The following is a 7,917-nucleotide window of genomic DNA, read 5'->3' as shown; positions in this document are numbered from 1 at the left end:
AATGTTAATTTTCCATAAACTTACTATTTCAAGGAAACATTACCAAATCCAAGATAAAAACTTGGGTATTTTATTTTATTTTATTTTGGGAATTTTGATAAAGTGATAAAGTTTTGAATTAGGGTAAAAAAAGTGTCCCTACTTTTTTGCACTTTTCTAAACTGCCCTTTTTTTTTTCAAATAACGCTTTCCATCCCGTTAAATGCAAGGTGACAATTATCACTATGTCGTGAACTATGAAGCCTAACCATGAACCATGAACCCTAAACCCCTAACCCTCAACTATATCGTGAACCATGAACCCTGAACCATGAACAACGAAGCCTGAACTATGAACCCTAAACCCCTAATCCTAAACCCTCAACTATATCGTGAACCATGAATCCAGAACCATGAACTTTGAACCCTGAACCTTAAACCCCTAACCCTGAACCCCGAACCCTAAATTTATGAACCGAGCTCGACGAACCTGAAAAAATGAAGTAGAAGATAAACATGACAAGTAAAGGGTAAATAAGTAAAAAATTGGATAAAAAAGTTAACGGTGGGGATCGTTTTGAAAAATTGAAAAAAACAGAGGCAATTTATTAAACCGAAATTGAGAATGGGACAGTTTATCAATATTTCCTTTTTTTCTTTTATCTTGTGTACTAGTGTATAGTTAAAGAAGACCCACGTGCTATAATTAGCAAACAATAATGTGTGATAATCATTAAACATACATCATCAATCTTTATCTTCTGTTATTTTCATGTTATAGTTTTCGTGTTACGGTGCCTGCCTAATTTGCAAACTAACCTTTGTTTAAGTGACAAGATCATACCTAGTCTATTTCCTTTTACAGTTTCCTCCAACTTCTGAAATGTTAGGGCAATTCCTATGGCCAAATGAAAACTTTTGTTGAGCCACATGGATGGTTAAACTGGGCTTTCCATTATGATAAAGCATAGGGCGTTGGATCATCAGGCGCGCGATCATGAGACAGACACTGACGTTGGAAGAACCAACGCACGCGTTGACAACACAACCGTTGGCGTTGGATGACCCAACACGGGCATTAGATACAAAGTTGCTAACGGTCGACTCTCTAACGCCTATATTTCCAATGGTCGAATTACATCACTATAAATTCGTTCTACTAATTTTATTTTCAGTCACACCACTATCATTTTCTTCTTCTAAAACTATTCAAAATCAAAAAATTCTAACACAATATGAACAACTTAGTGAAAAGAGCGGAGAATAGTATAAAAAAGAGAAGAGATCGAAAAAATGAATTGGTACCACGGCCTAACATAGGTGTAGGTTTTTCTCAAAATTGAGAAGCAGAGTTTTTTTCGCCAAATATCGTTGCTTCTCCATCATTAGTGCCAGGTCATGTGTCTGGATTTCCAGTAGTTACAGTTATCGCATCTGTTTTTTTTTTCTAAACCGCTTACACATCTGAAAACATGTTTGGGAAGTACAACAATGGATTACCGAGTCATTTCTCCTATTACAAGTTGATTTCGGTTGGTGTTCTTAATTAAAAATCCCCCAGTCGTGGATGAAGTCAGTAAACTTAAGATGTTTAAAACATTCATGAACACTTCCACGAAAATAAAGATTCTTTTTTTTTCTTTATGGAAAAGAGAGGGGGTTAAACTGTTAAGGAGACCCCCAACCAACAAAGGAGGCTTAGCAGAGTGGTTCGAGAGGTAAGAAATAACTACCATCCAGCCAGATTTTCACTTGAGTAATAACTCGTTCTACCGTTTTGCAGGGTATAGATATATGGAAGTTGTAAGCATTCGTTCTGATCCCTTACTCAGTCACATGTTTAAATGGAATCATTAATAATGCAGTATATTATATGTTGTGTTTATAGGAACGTTATAAAGTTATAGTTACGTTGGAGCTCAGCCATCTTAGACCACATCAAAAGAGAACTCCATCACCAGCTTAGACTACATGATAAGGACTAAGACAGAAAAGATTGCTGATCAGAACCCGATGGAGATTGAAAAGAAATTAATGGAAGAATGGTCTCCTCAACTTCTTAATGAACTTCTCGAGCCCTTCTGCAGTAAATAGTTTTGTCGCATCACTTGGTTTGAGCATCTCTTATATTGTACGTAACATGACTCTTCAAGTTGTTCCATAGTTCTATTATATGCAAACCGATTGGTAGGATATTTTTCTTATGATACAAGTAACTTTAGTTTTGTATTGTGCCTAAAGATGACAGAAACCTTCCACACATTGTTTAGACCTCTATGAGGATGTAAATTGTCTAGGATGACGCACACAAATAGAGAAATGGTTTAGAATTATTTTACTGGGTTGTTAATTTGGATTCACATAAACTGTCAATCGACCAGAAAACTTTTGCAGTTCACTGAGAATGGAAGCTTACAATGATGGAGTTAATAAACTGGAAAATATGGCATCTAAAGTAGTTAACATTGAGGATTGAGCCGTGAGTGTAAGATTTACAATCACATATGCACTTATTTATACCAGTTTGTGTTCTTCGCAACGTTTTAAGAATTGCATTTTGTTTTATTCAGGCGGAAGCTGTCAGCTGGTTCAGTGAATTTAAAAACTCCATACTTCGCTTCGCCTTCCAAACTTGCATCATAAATGAAACCAGACGAGTGCAAGGATGCTATTAGTAAAGCTAAAGAACACATCGATGTTGGATCAACAATAGTTAACCGAAGTATGTAAGACACAACCTTATTCATCTTAACCACAACTAGTTCAAATGACTCAAATTAAACTAGTTTATAGAGTAGTTCAATTGTTTATATTCTTATAGAAGTATATAAGACACAATTGAAGCAAAATCGGTTTGATTCAATCGAATCAATTCATGAACATTATATCCACGGTTTGCAAAAGATTGCATTCCTTATTATATAAATGTATTAGTTCATGACACAACCGATTCTAGAACATAACCCACTCAAGTATGCAAACGGGTACGCATACTTAAGTAGCCATACTTGGACTGTGTTCTCCAGTATGCAAACGGGTACGCATACTTCAATACACATCCAAACTTCAGTTGAAACCATTTCGTGTACAGGTACGTACTTCAACTGACTTCGCCAGTACGCGTACAGGTACGCATACTCTAGTTCCCGGACTTTACCGGACCTCGCTAGTCATACGGGTATGCATACTACACCGGTCTTGGATCAACACATATGCGAGTACACATACTATGCTTATAATCCAATTATGGTTAAGTGTTCTAAACTCTCATTCCAATCATTGAAACATTCTTAGAAGATGACAATAGCTGTCTCACAGAAACTGAAAATGTGGGGTCTAACAACCACACCCAACAATTTGTTTGGAAATCTGAGAGGACTTACTGAAACATACTTTCTAGAGAATCACTTAGACAGTCATACTCAATCTACAAAAAAGTATATACAAGAGTTTATATCTCTATCTCTTTATTCAATCTGCAATCAGAAAATAGAAATTTGCGAGCCCGATTGAATATTAGAGAAGTAATTTGAACGGTACCAAAAACCAATGTTCAAGGATCAATCAATTTCAATCAACAACAAAAGGTTAGATTTTCCAATTGATCGATTCAACGCACAACCTATGATATTTCAATTGTATAACGAAATATAATGCGGGAGAAAAAAAATAACACAGACACCATAATTTTGTTAACGAGGATCACCGCAAATGCAGAAAAACCCCGGGACCTAGTACAGCTTTGAACACCACACTGTATTAAGACGCTACACACACTAGCCTACTACCAATGAACTTCGGACTGGACTATAGTTGAACCCTAATCAATCTCACATTGATTCAAGGTACAGTTGTGGTCCTTACGTCTCTGATCCCAGCAGGATACTACACACTTGATTCCCTTAGTTGATCTCACCCTCAACTAAGAGTTGCTACGAACCAAAGTCGAAGACTTGATAAACAAATCTGTCCCACACAGAAAAGTATATTGGAATAGATAAATTTGTCTCCTACAGAAATACCTATGAGTTTTGTTCCGTCTTTTGATAAATCAAGGTGAAACCAATTGATAAACCAGACTTATATTCCCGAAGAATAGCCTAGTATTATCAACCACCTCACAATAATCTAATAGTATGGAAGCGAAACTAGATATTATGCAATCACAAACGATGAAATGAAGGTGTTTGTGATTACTTCTTATCTTGTCTATCGGAGATTAAGTCTCGAACAAATCTTAGAGAAGATAGTACTCAGACGATACAATCGGGCAAGACTAGAACACGCAACTACAAAGAAAATAGTATGAATTCATCATCGAGTTCGTGAACTGGAAGGAATTTTATTAGCGTTTCATAATCTTTATACCAACTAAATGATCTCAATGACCCAATAAACACACATAACTATAACTTAGAATCAAGAATACTTGATTTAGTTTCTACAATGAAGAGCATTGATTTCAATAATATTATCCTAATAGGAATCATGTTAGCATCACATACTCCAATACTTATTTTAAATGTCTTTAGGAACATTGATCAATGTTTCCAAGCACTTCAAATTTAACAAAACATAAGTAGTAGAGAAAACCATACCCTATCCTTTGAAACACTGGCAGAATATTTCCTTCCAGTTCACGCACAACAGTCGAAAAAAGTAAAACAAAAAATCAACACCTATTTTTATTTCCTCCCGAGCCATGGAATCTCGTGCGGAGGAAAAAAAACTCATCAAGAGCAAGTAAGCAAAAAATAATAAATTAAGCAACACAGGAAAAAGAAAAAATCTACAGCATACAACAAAACAGAAGGCTTCTTGGGACGGCCAAAAAACGTCCCAGGAGGACAAAAAACCGTCCCAAAATGTATTAGGGACGGTTTATGTACCGTCCCCTGTTCCACCGTCACTAATACTATTTGGCCATGTTTTCTTTTTGGGACGGACATATTTTAGTCTTGATTTAAATATTCTATGACTATTAGGGACGGTCAGGCCATCACCGTCCCAAATATCCTTCTTTTGGGACGGTTTTTTCAAAACAGTCGTCCCTGGAAGCTACTTGTTTTGTAGTGGCAGTATTCATATCTGCTATGAAATCTGGCGTGTAACAAAGGGCAGTTATCTGCTCAAGCGGTATTGGACATGAATCTCGTCTGGCCATGAGCAGAAATCAGCAAGTTTACCTTAGCAATCTCAGTGAGCAACGCTTTCATCTTCAGTAAGTAGCCCCTGAAATCATCCCAATTAGATTATCTCGATGATGCTCTTTTACTCTTTCAAAAATATTTTGCCAATTACAGATAGTAAGTGATCTTCAATGCCGGACTCACCTTGGTTATCTTATAATTTGTGTAGTGGCCTTTAATTCCCTAATCTATAACTCCTGGATGCGATTGTAGAAGAACAAATGTTATCCCAAAAAAAAAAAAGTATCAAAATCTCAATCAGTATTATTCTCCTAAAACTACCCACTCACTCTACATTATCGACGTGTTTAAGATCAATCAATCAAATTTTAATAAACACAAATTCAAGACATCTATGAACAACAATAGTAATTAGTGGAGGAAAATTAAAACATTATACACAGTTTCAAAAAAAGAACTTAACTTCAGTTTCAAATTCAAACTACACACCTCAATGCTTTGACCAACTTAGTCTAAAGTTGGTTTATGTGAATGGAAATCTGACAATTGCTCATGGTAGTGCTACGCCATCTGTGTTCTTTTTGGTCTTCTATTTCTCGGGTGATTTGAGTTGTTCTGCATCTGATACAACCATCAGTTTCTTGTTCGTGAGAATTCCTACAAAGGTGAGATGGATCATATCCCAACTCTCAAATTATCACACCGCCATCAGTTTCTTGGTCGTAAGAATTCCGTCAAATATGAGATAGATCATGTCCCAATTAATCACAGCGGATCCGATTGCTCCCCATAATATAGTTATGACTGCCAAGAAATGAAGCACCCAAAATTGAACACTCACTGAGTGAGTGAGTGAGTGAGTTCATAGAATGTAAACCATAATGAATTCAAGGCACTCAAAATCAAAATCATATTGAAAAATCAACATTTGATAAATATAATCACCAAGAAAGTGAGTGATTAAAAAGTGTATTAATGGTAGGTTAATTTACCTGCTGGAAGAGACAATGAAGGCCACAATATCAATATGACAACCCCCATTCAATTTCCTTAATAATTTTTCATCGTGAATTGATGCAATAAACTGATCTAAAATCAAAGAAGAGGCAAAAAGATGAGGGGTTAGGTTTTCTTCTATTTCTTTTGCTCGGTTTTTCTTCTCATCTTATACAGCGTCTAGATAAATCATCATGCTTCAACTTCTTCTTCCTCCGGAATTTAAATCTGAACAAAAAAATAGCGCACAATCAACAACAATTTTATCGGATATTATAAATTAATTTTACAAACCGTAGACATTAAAGGTGTAACCAATTTATCTAATTCTCACATATCTACTAAGCTGATTGAGATTTATATTACCTGGGTGACCTCAACTTGTATTATTAGATAGCTTCTTCGTGTCTTTGCCAATCGGTTTATTCTACAACATTTTCCGACCAATCTATCGACCTTTAAAAATTAAAATGATACAAAAATCAAACAATTGAATTATGTTAAGACAGTCTAAAATTCTAAAAGCAGTTTGGTCACGATGTAAAAACTAATGATGATATTAACATATCAAATAAGTATAATCTAATGCGAAATCTCAAAGTTGACACAAATCGGTCCAATAATATGCTCTTATTGAGACAAACAAGATTATTAGTATTTCTTATTAGGTGCAGGGGCAGAGACTTAAAGCAGATAATAAGACTCACCTTACATGGGAAATGTAGTACTTGCTGGCTATATCATTCGGGATATCACAGCGTGGTCGTCCACTTAATTGCCTCCAAGTACATGAAGACCAAAGATGAGACACCGAGCAACAGGGATTTGTATGTATATCGACACCAGCCACTCTGTCCAACCGATGTACACCACCTCTGTCAATGGGGCAAAATAAATCAAATTCCATTAGTAATAATAAGCTTCCTTATCATAATTTTTGATGTCCAGCTAACCAATGATAGCAGCAATCTGGGAAACCGCAACCTATGTCGTATTTAGAAGAGAAAAAAAAAGAATCTGCTATCAAAAAGTTTACTCTAAACCTGTAAAAGCAATTAAGACTTCTTTTTAAAACAAAATTTAAAACCAATCTCGACTTCGACAAAAACAAACGCTAATTGAACCCAAAATCCAGATGAAATCAATAGAAAAAATAGAGACAACGTCTGATCCCTTGAATTACATACTGCGGAAGTAATTGTAATGCTTCGTAATGACAAAATAAATAAATAAAATACACATCTTCATGCTCAAACCTATGAGGAATCTATATCTTGCAGATAGATAGAAAATCTCAGAATGAGGAAGTAAGAAAATGTACCTAATCGCATTCAAAGATGATGCTCTTGCATATCTTGATTTGTTGATGCCGTGTGAATATTAGGGAAAAGAAAGAAATAGCAGAAATTGAAATCAGTCAGTGTGAATATTAGGATTTGCATGCTTTAAGGTTCGAAATTCAATTTGGTCGAAGTGTTTTCAGAGAGGAAGAGGGATAGAGAGAGGTGTTTTCTGAAAAGAAAAAAAATAGAAATAGAAATTGCAATGTTTTAGAGTCACCGACTATACAGGTAATTCTCCGAAAAAAATAAAAATACCCGTAACTTCTTAGCCATCCATTGGAAAACTCCAGCTAGAGAATCTTGACCGTTGGATAGGGTCCCCATTAAACGTCGTCTGTCTGATAGCGCTGGCTATCATGGACACTAACCTGGTATCTTTTTATAAAAATGATTATTACCTTGTTAATTTATTACAATTTGGTTTCCTAAATTATTACCGATTTCCTTTT

At 35.5% G+C, this 7,917-nt stretch overlaps 1 long non-coding RNA gene across 4 annotated transcripts; it reads right to left on the bottom strand.

Moving 5' to 3' along the window:
* Nucleotides 1-4,723: 4,723 nt before the first annotated feature.
* On the bottom strand, nt 4,724-7,671 carry LOC113347603. 4 transcript variants are annotated; one of them, XR_003359129.1, is made up of 6 exons: nt 7,447-7,671; nt 6,833-7,000; nt 6,492-6,581; nt 5,619-6,353; nt 5,313-5,365; nt 4,724-5,211 (listed from the first exon to the last, which is right to left on the bottom strand). It is a non-coding gene; the product is annotated as an uncharacterized LOC113347603 (long non-coding RNA). The 4 variants fall into 4 exon arrangements; XR_003359130.1 differs by lacking the exons at nt 4,724-5,211; nt 5,313-5,365 and having other exon boundaries at nt 5,413-5,969; nt 6,122-6,353; nt 7,447-7,666; XR_003359131.1 differs by lacking the exons at nt 4,724-5,211; nt 5,313-5,365 and having other exon boundaries at nt 5,413-5,933; nt 6,122-6,353; nt 7,447-7,666.
* Nucleotides 7,672-7,917: the final 246 nt, after the last annotated feature.

Source organism: Papaver somniferum, chromosome 2 (assembly GCF_003573695.1).
Source record: "Papaver somniferum cultivar HN1 chromosome 2, ASM357369v1, whole genome shotgun sequence".
In the NCBI taxonomy this organism is placed as follows: domain Eukaryota; kingdom Viridiplantae; phylum Streptophyta; class Magnoliopsida; order Ranunculales; family Papaveraceae; genus Papaver; species Papaver somniferum.
The sequence above is the reverse complement of the archived record's forward strand: the minus strand, read 5'-3'. Positions and strand labels throughout refer to the sequence as shown.